Source organism: Schistocerca cancellata, chromosome 4 (assembly GCF_023864275.1).
Source record: "Schistocerca cancellata isolate TAMUIC-IGC-003103 chromosome 4, iqSchCanc2.1, whole genome shotgun sequence".
Lineage (NCBI taxonomy): Eukaryota > Metazoa > Arthropoda > Insecta > Orthoptera > Acrididae > Schistocerca > Schistocerca cancellata.
In genome coordinates this window covers 934235563-934248965 of record NC_064629.1, presented here as the reverse complement: position 1 = coordinate 934248965, position 13403 = coordinate 934235563, and the positions used below count along the sequence as shown (strand labels likewise).

At 45.6% G+C, this 13403-nt stretch overlaps 1 non-coding gene across 1 annotated transcript; it reads right to left on the bottom strand.

Annotated features, from left to right (window-relative positions):
• Nucleotides 1-10140: 10140 nt before the first annotated feature.
• Nucleotides 10141-10215, bottom strand: Trnal-caa (transfer RNA leucine (anticodon CAA)). Its single transcript has one exon. It is a non-coding gene; the product is annotated as a tRNA-Leu (tRNA).
• Between the last annotated feature and the right edge of the window lie 3188 nt (nt 10216-13403).

The following is a 13403-nucleotide window of genomic DNA, read 5'->3' as shown; positions in this document are numbered from 1 at the left end:
GGCGAGAGTGCCATCGAGTTTAAGGCAACTTTATGGTCGGAAACTTGAGCATATGGAAATATATGAATATAGTATATGTTCCCGAAAGAACCGATACCATTGATGACCGTGCAGCTTCCCTAGAATGAAATGATAATTAAATTGACACCCAAGCTGCAAACAGACATTGATATAGATCATTGGGGACATGTTGAAAACGTCTGTGCCCTCGGTGGCTCAGACGTGGTCAGTGGTATGGCGTACAGTGCACCACCCACACCTCGATACGGGAACGCGCGCATTGTGGTATCAGGTGGTCAATGGGTAATACGTGACTCGTTCCAGGTTGCATACAATTCATATGGCGGACGAGCCACTGTGTCCGCAGTGCAATGTTATAGACACTGAATAGCATCGCCTGATATGCGGTCCTTCGGCGGACGTCTGGTGTTTGGTCAAAAAAATGATCGCCTTCCTCCTTCGAGTGGGGCCGCAAACAATAGAACCACGCACACTACTTGTCCCAGATAGGACATATTATCCCCGAACGAAGACAAACGCAGTGACTTGGATTCGAGGTTTGACTGTGCGTTATCTTTTCCGAGACGGCAGTAAGAATGTGCTTGACTTTTGGGCCTTACTACAGCTTATGAGACATCCGAGATATCGAACATATTACGCAAATTTTTTAGGGAGTGCCTTGCTTGATCCTCCACCCAGTTGGGGTGTCCCGGGTAGGAGAATGTAATTATTGTCTATAAGTATCAGAACAAGAAAGGACCAGGACAGTGGAGAGGATCCACAAACACACGTGAAGACGTACCCGACACCAACGCGAGGTGTGACGGGATTAGCGAGGTACGCGCCTAAAAGAGGAACGTAGACCGTTATTGTTTGTACTGACAGAAGCAGGATATTTTATTTTATTTTTTTTTCACTATTATGTTAAAAAAATCCACTTATTTACGTTTCCCAGAAAAATTTTATTTTATAAAGTCAGCAGGTTTTCAAGGTTTAAATGGGTTTGAACGTGGAGTTATAGCCGGCGCTGGAGCGATGGGACACACCATTTCCGAGGTAGCGATGAAGTGGGGATTTTCCCGCACGACCATTTCACTGAATATCAGGAATCCGGTAATATACCAAATCTGCGGCCGGAGAAAGACACTGCAAGAACGGGACCAACTGCTAGAAGCAGTTTATGTTTGTTATTGTAAAAAAAAAAAAAAAAGGTACAGCGACAGCTCGCGATATGCAGGAAACCCGCGTTCGAGTCCCGTACCGGCACAAATTTTCATTGTAAAAAAAAAAAAAAGGAACCCATAAACACACATAACTGGCACCATTAGTCCGGGAACTGCGATATGAGAATTTAAAAAAAGAAAAAAGAAAAGATGGGTAGAGTGTCTGTCATGTGAGTAAGAGATCCCGGGTTCGAGACCTGGTCGGAGCAGACATTTTCAACATGCCCCCAATGATTTATATTAACGTCTGTTTGCAGCTATGGTGTTGATTTAATTATCATTTCATTTGGAAATACTCTGAACAATTTCGTGTAATGAGATGCTGATTTTGAGTTCTGACGAGACTTTCAGTTATCAAGTCGCTTTCAGTGATGATTTCTTTTGTGACCCTATGAAAATTATTTTACTATTTTTTGCAGTTACAGCTGTGAACTTTAATAACGTCGCTGGATATTTGCTGTTTCTAATTTTGTAACGAATTTTGTGGGTTTTCGTCCTTATAGCATTAATGATTAATAAACTCCAGATTTCAATGCGAATGTTGGTCCGACTTTGCGCTGTCGAACATTAGGATGAGCTATTGCTTTCGTAAAACGATCCTCGGATTTATATACTCATTTTTCATTGCCTACTGCCTGTAAATGCTCTTCCTGCGCTAAATTAATTCATAATGCCCTCCTGTTTTAAATATTGCCTAACCGATTTATTTATTTTCTACATCTACATCTACATGACTACTCTGCAATTCACATTTAAGTGCTTGGCAGAGGATTCATCGAACCACAATCATACTATCTCTCTACCATTCTACTCCCGAACAGCACGCGGGAAAAACGAACACCTAAACCTTTCTGTTCGAGCTCTGATTTCTCTTATTTTATTTTGATGATCATTCCTACCTATGTAGGTTGGGCTCAACAAAATATTTTCGCATTCGGAAGAGAAAGTTGGTGACTGAAATTTCGTAAATAGATCTCGCCGCGACAAAAAACGTCTTTGCTTTAATGACTTCCATCCCAACTCGCGTATCATATCTGCCACACTCTCTCCCCTATACAAAACGAGCTGCCCTTTTTTGCACTCTTTCGATGTCCTCCGTCAATCCCACCTGGTAAGGATCCCACACCGCGCAGCAATATTCTAACAGAGGACGAACGAGTGTAGTGTAAGCTGTCTCTTTAGTGGACTTGTTGCATCTTCTAAGTGTCCTGCCAATGAAACGCAACCTTTGGATCGCCTTCCCCACAATATTATCTATGTGGTCTTTCCAACTGAAGTTGTTCGTAATTTTAACACCCATGTACTTAGTTGAATTGACAGCCTTGAGAATTGTACTATTTATCGAGTAATCGAATTCCAGAGGATTTCTTTTGGAACTCATGTGGATCACCTCACACTTTTCGTTATTTAGTGTCAACTGCCACCTGCCACACCATACAGCAAGTGATTTAGAAAAATCACTTTGCAACTGATACTGGTCTTCGGACGACCTTACTAGACGGTAAATTACAGCATCATCTGCGAACAACCTAAGAGAACTGCTCAGATTGTCACCCAGGTCATTTATATAGATCAGGAACAGCAGAGGTCCCAGGACGCTTCCCTGGGGAACACCTGATATCACTTCAGTTTTACTCGATGATTTGCCGTCTATTACTACGAACTGCGACTTTCCTGACAGGAAATCACGAGTCCAGTCGCACAACTGAGACGATACCCCATAGGAACGCAGCTTGATTAGAAGTCGCTTGTGAGGAACGGTGTCAAAAGCTTTCCGGAAATGTAGAAATACGGAATCAACTTGAGATCCCCTGTCGATAGCGGCGAATAAAGAGCTAGCTGCGTTGCACAAGAACGATGTTTTCTGAAACCATGCTGATTACGTATCACTAGATCGTTCCCTTCGAGGTGATTCATAATGTTTGAATACAGTATATGCTCCAAAACCCTACTGCAAACCAACGTCAATGATATAGGTCTGTAGTTCGATGGATTACTCCTACTACCCTTCTTAAACACTGGCGCGACCTGCGCAATTTTCCAATCTGTAGGTACAGATCTATCGGTGAGCGAGCGGTTGTATATGACTGCTAAGTAGAGAGCTATTGTATCAGCGTAATCTGAAAGGAACCTAATCGGTATACAGTCTGGACCTGAAGACTTGCCCGTATCAAGCGATTTGAGTTGCTTCTCAACCCGTAAGGTATCTACTGCTAAGAAACACATGCTAGCAGCTGTTCGTGTTTCAAATTCTGGAATATTCCATTCGTCTTCCCCGGTGAAGGAATTTCGGAAAACTGCGTTCAACAACTCCGCTTTAGCGGCACATTCGTCGGTAACACTACCATGTGAGGACATCATTCACCATTTGTGTGCTTATTTGAAATAAACATTTGGCTTGAATCCTAAGCAACTTGGATTAGACAGCGTCATTATCCTGTAAGATCTTAATTTTTTTTATTTGTTATTTAATTGACACGTGCTTTATTTAACGTTCGATAATTCTGTCTCTCTGCAAACAAAGGGTTTCATGATTAACAATGTGTTAGGATTTAGGCTTAACAGCCACGGTGCACACCCACCCCACACATATTTTTAGGCTGTGTATTGCCCGTACTATTACATTTTGTATCGTCAAAGTTGATCTTGTCTCGTTCAGGGATTGAGTAACAGAGATAGCGAGTGTGATTACAATATTAACTCAAATGGCGTCGAGCCTGGAGACTGATGGTCGCTTGTGACACAGATATCAATCTTACACAGTTATACGATCGATTTAAATAAAAAATGAGTTATAGAAGAATCGTTAGTGTCCTTACCCTGCAGTGAGGAGATAGTTTAGGATAATATGGTTGCTAAACGGTTGTTGTCGTTCAGTAATGTGTAGGGAAGTGATTTGATGAGCTGTGGTCCATCTGTCGACCTGCTACTATTCACGACAGTCGATGGTGAGGAAGAGCTCAGAACGGTCACGGCCCAAGGAACGGAGCACCACACATGTTGGTCACTCATGATCTGTCCACGATCACTGCTCTAACATCGCACGCCTTTCCCATTGAGATAACTTACTGTTCATTTTAACTAGTATATTTGGTGCCCCCACTAATATTGTAGAATCCCAAATCCACAACTCACGTAAATATGCTTATGTTGCAATCGTTTGTAGTCCACGTGTGCAGAGCCACGGCTTCATACACTGAAGAGCCCAAGAAACTGTTACACCTGCCTAATATCCTGTAGGGCTCCCGCGAACAGGCAGAATTGCCGAAACGCGACGTGGCATGGACTCGATTAATGTCTGAAGTAGTGCTGGAGGGAACTGACACCATGAATACTTCAGGGCTGTCCATAAATCCGTAAGAGTACCAGGGGGTTGAAACATCTTCTGAACAGCATGTTGCAAGACACCCCAGATATGCTCATTAATATTCATGTCCGGGAAGTTTGTGGCCAGCGGAAGTGTTTAAACTTATAATAGTGTTCCTGAAGCCATTCTGTAACAATCCTGGACATGTGGGGTGTCGCATTGTCCTGCTGGAATTTTCGAAGTCCTTCGGAATACACAATGGACATGAATGGATGCAGATGATCAGATAGGATGCTTACGTACGCGTCACCTGTCGTAGTTGTATCTAGACGTATCAGGGGTCCCATGTCACTCCCACTGCACACGCCCCACACCATTACAGATCCTTCACCAGCTTGAACAATCTCCTCTGGCATGCATGGTCCTTGGAATCATAAGGTTGTCTCCATACCCGTATACGTCCATCCGCTCGATACAATTTGAAACGAGACTCGTCCGACCAGAAAACATGTTTAAAGTCATCAGGGCGTAAAGCATTTTGTAGTGCAGTCATCAAGGGTACACGAGTGGGTCTTTGGCTTCGAAAGCCCATGTTGATGATGGTTCGATGAATGGTTCCCACGCTGACATTTGTTGATGGCCCAGCACTGACTCTGCAGCAATCTGCCGAATGGTGGCACTTCTGTCACATTCAACGATTCTCTTCAGTCGTCGTTGGTCCCGTTCTTGCAGTGTCTTTCTCCGGCCGCAGATTTGGTATATTACCGGATTCCTGATATTCAGTGAAATGGTCGTGCGGGAAAATCCCCACTTCATCGCTACCTCGGAAATGGTGTGTCCCATCGCTCCAGCGCCGGCTATAACTCCACGTTCAAACCCATTTAAACCTTGAAAACCTGCCATGGTAGCAGCAGTAACCGATATCGCAACTGCGCCAGACACTTGTTGTCTTATATAGGCGTTGCCGACCGCAGCGCCGTATTATGCCTGTTTACATATCTCTGTATTTGAATACGCATGCCTATACCAGTTTCTCTGGCGCTTCAGTATAGACAATTCACTGTATCGAAAGGAGATTTGTGATCCTTCACAAATTGCCTGTTCTGGTGGCATACAAATTGTATTCATAATGTTCTTATTGAATCGATACAACAATCGTTGAAAGCAGATAGTTCCGTAAAATATCTTGGAGTATGTGTACAGAGCCCTTTGGAATGGAATGAGTACATACAACTAAGTGCAGGTAACGCAGAAGAATATCTGCGATTCATTGGAAGAATCCTCAGGAAATGCTGTCCACAAACAAAGGAAGTTGCTTACAAAACACTCGTTCGACCGATAGTTTAATATTTCTCTTCTTCGTGGGATCCACACCAGATTGGCCTTCAGAGGAAATAGAGAAGATCTAAAGAAGAGCAACGCGTTTCGCTACAGGTTTATTTGGCAATCACAGAGTCTTATCACCAATAGTTCTTTTTGCTAAATATTCGCGACTGGTATAGGAAAACTGGAGGAGAACGATAGTGTTACACGAAGTACCCTCATAGCTCGCGGCTTATACTCTCATGTTCACTCACAGGAAGTGTACGTTAGTATGTTCTGCAGAAAAGACTGGCGTTTCTGTCGCCTCAATCCAACTAGTGTACTGTTGCCTAGTAGGCACAGGGTCCGCCATGGGCCCTGATAACGTTCCACGTGTGATAGCATCGACGCCTAAAAGGCACGAATGGCGTCATGTGGCGCAGCCATCTATGCTGCAGCCTCATGTTTCCAAAGTTCATCTGTGGTAGTTGGCATTGGGTCACAACACTGCAGCTGTCGTTTCACCATATCCCACACATTTTCGATTGGCGACAAGTCTAGTGATCTGGCGGGCCAGGGTAAACTGCAGACATCCTATGACACCATGTAGGCACGTGTTCATGCAGCAACATGTGGTCGTGAATTGTCTTGCTGGGGAGTTTCGCAGAAAGGGTATAGCTATGAGTCCCAGGATTGCATTCCCATAGGTCACGCTGATCACAGTGCCCTGGACACGCACTAACTGTGATTTGTGGTTGTACCCAATAGCACCCCACACAATAAAGTCTTGAGTTAGCCCTGTATGTTTTGTGCGAATACCGTCATAGTAATGCCGCCTCCCTGTCCGGGGTGAATTCTGCCATCATTTTAAACAAACAGAACCTGAATTCATTCGTAAACACCATCTAGTGGCATTACTGTCCCAAGTGACGTCATACCATACGCCTTTGCTATCTAGCATTTTTGTCCTCATTCGTCAGATATAGGTGGAGAAGAGGACAACGCGCACATAGTCTATGCAGTAATAAACGGAGACGGACTGTCACCCCTGATAAGAGTATGACGTGTTACACTTTACCACTGTTGCGCCAGGTCTGAGGAGGATGCAGATCTGTCCTGCATTGACATTCGAACGAGGTGTCGATCTTCTGGAGGGGTGACCTGGTTGTTGCGATCTGACCCATCTCGTAATTTTCTATGGCCTTCCGTGAACCATTCTGTACACGCCTGCTGCACTGCCAAAAAACTTCGTCCCACACGAGCAACAACTTCCAGATGGACGCATCACATACTCTTACACCAATAATGCACTCTCTTTCACCCCCAGTGGGTCTGGGGTTTAGAATAGACCCAAGGTATTCCTACCTGACGTAATAAGACATTGTCCCCTTTTAGGGTTTCATCTCCACATCTTCCAAAATTTTCCGAAGTGTGGGTCATTACATGTGCTATTATACCTTATGCACCTCTTATTATCATAGCTCTGCAACTTCACCTACAATCCACCAGTCTGAGCAAGCACACCTTACAGGATACATCTTCTACTTCTGTAGTCTGCTGTCCTCCTTTGACCCTATGATAAAACTGGATTTCTCCACACCCAATATCCAGCACAGTATCCAGTCTGTCATGGAGAGTTTGTCGTGTACCCTCTTAGTCGTAGCCCTTGACTACACAGGCATCACATATGCCAAGGACTAGGTGCTCATCTTCTTGGGAGGACTCCTGACAATGGCCATTGAGCCAGGTGGCCTTTGCTGTGCTGAGTGTCGCCTATGTGGAGAACCCATGATTGGTGTGGGTAGCGTCAGGACGGATGACCTTCAAAAAAGCGGACGAAATTACCTGATGATTATCTGAAGCTGTCTGGTGGTCAAACGGCCCCATCACTCTGTAAGTGAGGTAAGGAGCACTATAATGCTGAGAGATACGACTCCAAGTCATTCCCTTCCCTGGCTGCACCATCGGAGGAAAGCAGGGCGAAGTTCATGGACAGACGTCTTCTCCTCGATACCTAGTTTGCACCAGGTCTGATGAGGAACCATTTTTACCAACGAAGCCTCTGTTTTTCGTTGAGCACTTGGAAGACATGTTTGGGGAGGTGGTGGGAACATCGAAAATAAGGAACACGTCAGTCTTGAGATAAGTGGGATTGCCTGCCCTGTAGCGTGCATTGCTCGCTGTTGCAAGGTCGGTGATTTCTCGGTCTCCAGCACCTAATAAGAGCTTAAATATGGTCCTAGGCATTACATTCCATAGAGATCTCCTACTCCAGTCTGCTGACGAGCTGCGCGCCAAGCTATAGTGATGACACATCGACTTTCTACGCCTACTCTACCCCTTGTTGGTTGGGGACATTCCTCCTGCCATTGCTCCCCTAACATCAACTTCAAGAGCTTCGTCCCACCCAGCCATCTGGGACATCAGTCCCCACCCCTTGGCCAGAGAACAAACAGCCTCCTCTGTCTCCTCTCTCAAGGAAACACCAGCTGATGGCTAAAGGGGCCACCACTGCTGGTTGTAGGGCTTACTGACCATCAGCGGTTAATGAGACAAACTCAGAAAAGCGCTCTCAGCCAGAGAAACTGAAGGAACAGGGGGAGGACTGAAATAAGAAGCCTAACAAGAAGAAGGAGATCCTGGTGGCTCCCATGCTACCGCTTCTGGCAGGCTCCTATTCTGAGGATGAGGTGGAGATCATAGTGCCCTCCAATATCCTCCTCGGAACCTCAGAACCAATGGACACAGATACCAAAAGCCCTCAGCATGTGGTAAAAGGTGCCCCTGACGCGTAAGTGGACTCTTTGGTCATGTCATGCCTTCCCAGACCACAAAAAGCGCCATTCTTCAGTAGAATTGTGGTGGTTTCATACCCCCCCCCCACTTGGCTGAGCTATGACAACTGTTAGGAGCTACACCTGCTTTTTTTGTTGCCCTTCAGGAAATTCGGTTTCCAGGAGTGTGGACCCATGTCTTTTATGTCTTTTGTGGCTATTGGGGGTATTAGAAAAATCGTACTTACTGTCACAGGATGTCAGGTGGAATCTGTATCTATGTCCTTACCTCTGTATATAGTGCACCTGTGCCCCTTTAAACACCTGTAGAAGCTGTGGCAGTCAGGGTGAGGGCAACGCAGGAAATTATCATCTGCAACATCTATCTTCCTCCAAATGATAAAGTACTACAACTTGTACAAGCTGCACTAATTTCCCAAGTCCCTCCATCTTTTCTACTTCTGGGTGACTTTAACACCCGTGACGCTTTGTGGGTGGTACCAAGATTACTGGCTGTTGTTAAGATGTTAAACATCTTCTAACTCTACTCGACCTTTGCATCTTAAATATTGGTGCCCCACTCTATTCAGTGTGGCATGTTGCACATACTTGGCCATTGTTTTCTCCTTTTGCAGTCCTATCCCTCTACCATCTATCCACTGGAGCGCTCACAACGACTTGTATGGTAGTGACCACTTTCAGCTCTTCTTGTCTCTCCCCCAGCGTTACTCACCTGGACACTTGACCAGATGGGCTCTTAGCAAGGCTGACTGGGATGCTTTCACCTCCACTGCCACCATTTGATGTATGTTGCATGACACAGGGTTATTTGGTAAGCGACATAGCGTTACGGAGATGTTTAGCAAACTCAAATGGCAGACTCTGCAAGAGATGCGCTCTGCATCGCGGTGTAGCTTGCTATCCAGGTTTCGAGAGGGTGCGTTTCCTGATGAGGTATCGAATATATTGCTTCCCCCTACTTATTCCTCCCGAGGAGATTACGAATGTGAAATTAGAGAGATTCGAGCGCGCACGGAGGCTTCCCGGCAGTCTTTCTTCCCGCGAACAATACGCGACTGGAACAGGAAAGGGAGGTAATGACAGTGGCACGTAAAGTGGCCTTCGCCACACACCGTTGGGTGGCTTGCGGAGTATAAATGTAGATGTAGATGTAGACAACACTGACACTGGGATCCAAAACATTACTATTACCATAGTTGCTGCAGCTGAATCGTCAACTCCTGTTTCCTCAGGTTGTCCCCAGTGGGAGACAGTGCCTTGGTGGTCTCCAGAAATCGCAGTTGCCGTTAGAGACCCTAGGTGGGCCCTGCAACGTCATAAGCGGCATCCATCCCTTGAGCACCTCATTGTGTTCAAATGGCCCCGTGCACAGGTACGTAGAAGCATCAAACGATGGGAGCAGGGGTGTTGTGAACAAAACGTCTCCTTCACTGGAACATGAACCTCACCCTCCCAGGTTTGGACTAAGCTCAGACACCGTTATATATGAAACTTCCTGGCAGATTAAAACTGAGTGCCGGACCGAGACTCGAACTCGGGACCTTTGCCTTTTGCGGGCAAGTGCTCTACCAACTGAGCTACCCAAGCACGACTCACGCCCCATCCTCACAGCTTTACTTCTGCCAGTACCTCGTCTCCTACCTTCCATACCTTACAGAAGTCCTTCACACAATTCCCCCCCCCCCCCCCCCCATCCGCACCATATCGAAGATAATGAGGACACACAGGGCTCTGTACTGAGTGTCCCACTCTTTTTAGTGGCCGTTAACACTTTTGATATGCTGACGAATTTTGTATTTCCTTTTGCTCCTCTACTGATGGTGTGGCTGAACATCAGCTGCAGGGAGCCGTACGAAAGGTGCAGTTATGGGCCCTTACTCACGACTTTGTTTTCAGCCGCCAAGACTTGCGTCATGCTCTTCTGTCGTCATCGTACTGTCTGTTTACATCCAGAACTTTACCTCGATGACCAACTACTTGTCATGGAGACTTAACGCTTTTTAGGACTGGTTTTCGACGTCCACTTAACTTGGCTTCCCCATCTCATGAGCTCAAGGAAAAGTGCTGGCATCATCTAAACATTCTTTGATGCCTGAGCTACATCAGCTGGGGTGCATATCACGGTACACTGCTGCAGCTGTACAAAGCCTTTGTGCAGTCCCGTCTTGACTATGGGAGCCTGGCATATGGTTCAACATCACCCTCAATGCTGCAGCTGCTGGACCCTATACCACTGCGGAGTTCGACTTGTGACAGGAGCTTTCGAAAGGAACCCAGTGAACAGCCTCCTTGAGGAAGCTGGGGTTCCTCCATTGCAGATCTGGTGACTACAATTGCTTGTAAATTATACTGCACACATTCAAATGTCACCTCAACATCCCAGTTACCATATTCTTTTCCATAACTCCCTGACCCATCTCCCACAACGATGGCTTCGATCAGGGATTCCAATTGCAGTCTGGATTCAGTCCCTTCTCACTGAACTCGAGACTTCTCCTCTGCCACTTCTCCCTGGGTCCATTCACCTACACTTCCATGGTCCATGCCTCTGCCACTGCTTTGTCTGGATCTGTCACAAGGTCCAAAAGGGTCAGTTCCACCTGAGGCCCTCAGCCACTAATTTTTATCTATTATCGGCAAGTTCCAGGTCTCAGAAATAGTCTACACAGACTGCTCGATGGTCACATTGGCTTTACTTACATTCAGGCTGGACATACTGAACAGCACTCTTTGCCAGATGGCTGCAGTGTTTTCACTGCAGAGTTGGTAGCCATCTCTCGCGTTTTTGAGCATGTCTGCTCCTGCACAGCTGAGTCCTTCGTCATCGGTAGTAACTCCTTAAGCAGCCTACAAGCTCTCGACCAGTGCTTCTCTCGCCATCCGTTGGTAATGACCATCCAGGAGCCTCTTTATGCCCTAGAAAACAATTTACGTTCAGGATCCTTCATTTGAGCCCCAGGACATGTCGGGATCCTGGGCAATAAACTTGCTGACAGGCTGACCAAAAAGGCTACCGGTGAACCGACTCTACAGTTGGGCGCACGAGACTGATCTCCGATAGGTCTTACGCTGTGAAGTTTTTGGGGATCTGGGATACTGAATGGTGCACCATCAGTACTTCATATAAACTATGCATTGTCAAGGATACAACGAATGTGTCACCATCGTCTATGCGAGCCACTCGCAGGGACTCAGTTGTCCTTTGCCGGCTCTGCATCGGCCATACGTGGCTTACTCACGGGCATTTCCTTCGTCGTGAGCCCCCCCCCCCCCTTAGTATTACTGGGGTTCCCACTTCACTGTGGTCCACATCTTGTTGGAATGGTCAATTTTAGCCACCCTGATGCGGACTTCTAACCTCCGTGCCATAGTGCCTTTGGTGTCAGGAGACAATGCCTCACGCTTTCTTCGAGAGGAAGGTTTCTACCACTCAATCTAAGGGAGGCCGTCTGGCTTTCTCTCCCAGGCCTCCACCATTTTTAACTCTTCTTCGCTGTTTCTTTGCTGTCTCTTCGCCTTGATGTTCGTCTTTTCCGTATTTGTGTTTTTCTAGCCTTGTGTTTTTCGGCTGGAGATTTTAGTGTGTTGCAGAGTGGCTGGCTTCTTCTCTTTTATTCTTACGATCAGCTAGCCGAGGCCATCTGCTATATTATTTTAATACCTTCCACCGCCTTTTTTCCTTTTAGTGCAGGTTTCCCACTTCCGGTTTGCCTCTTTCGTTTTCTATTTCAGTACGGTTCTCTGTTAGTTTTACGCCTTTTTACTTTCTCTGACTCCATTTGTGAATTGTTTTAAACCGAGACCTGTTTGCATGAGGAAAAGGGGACTGATGACCCTGACCCTGTAGTTTCATCCCTTTCTTTCCAGCCCAACCAACCGCTCTCTTTCAAACTCAAACTGATAGTTCGCGCGTACTTCTACGAGGCATCCTGCACGTCTGCTCAAGTAACATTGACCCATTACCTTCGGTTTATAGCGACAACGAGCGTCGCAGACATATTTTACCTGTAGATGATGTTACTCTGCCATATCGATTATGACCTTGGATCCGGGGGACTGATGACCTTCGCTGTTTAGTCCCCCTTAAACATCCCAACAACCACCACCACCACTTTGGATCCGCGGGCTAACATGGTTCAAATGCTAATCATTTCTGCAGAACGTACCAACCTGCAGGTTCAGTGAATATGAAAGTCCTATCTTTAATCCTTCACAGTGCTCTGTTTCTTTCTTAACATGAGTGTAGATGTAAATGTAGGCTGAAAGGGCTAAAAACACACAAAAAAATCACTACAGAAATGCTAAAACCTAACATTTTTCCCATGATGTATAACAAACCTTTTCGTTTGATCGGTTAAAAAAATGTAATTGGGTTTCAGCTAGGTAAAGTATTATCAAAATAAGTGATATAGCTCAATTCATGGTTTAATTAATGAATATCAATTCAAATTTCATCTTTTAAGCTAAACTAGTTGTGAGAAGCGAGGTATTTTGACCTCCTGCTTATTTCGAATACATCAGTTGGTTCAAAAGGCTTTACTAAGGAAGTGTCAAAATTAAGGTAAAGTGTTCTGTATCAGGGTTTGCAGGATAGGTTGATGGAAATCATCGATCCTAAAAGCTATTGTCATAGAGCGAAAAACGGTGGTTCTGACTTCCAATACACGTTGGCAAGGATGGGCGTAAGTTTTAAAAGAGAAACCAAATATGAGGACTTAAATTACTCGAATAAAGCTGATAAAGTAAATATATGTAAAAGTGTCGGTATGAAAATGG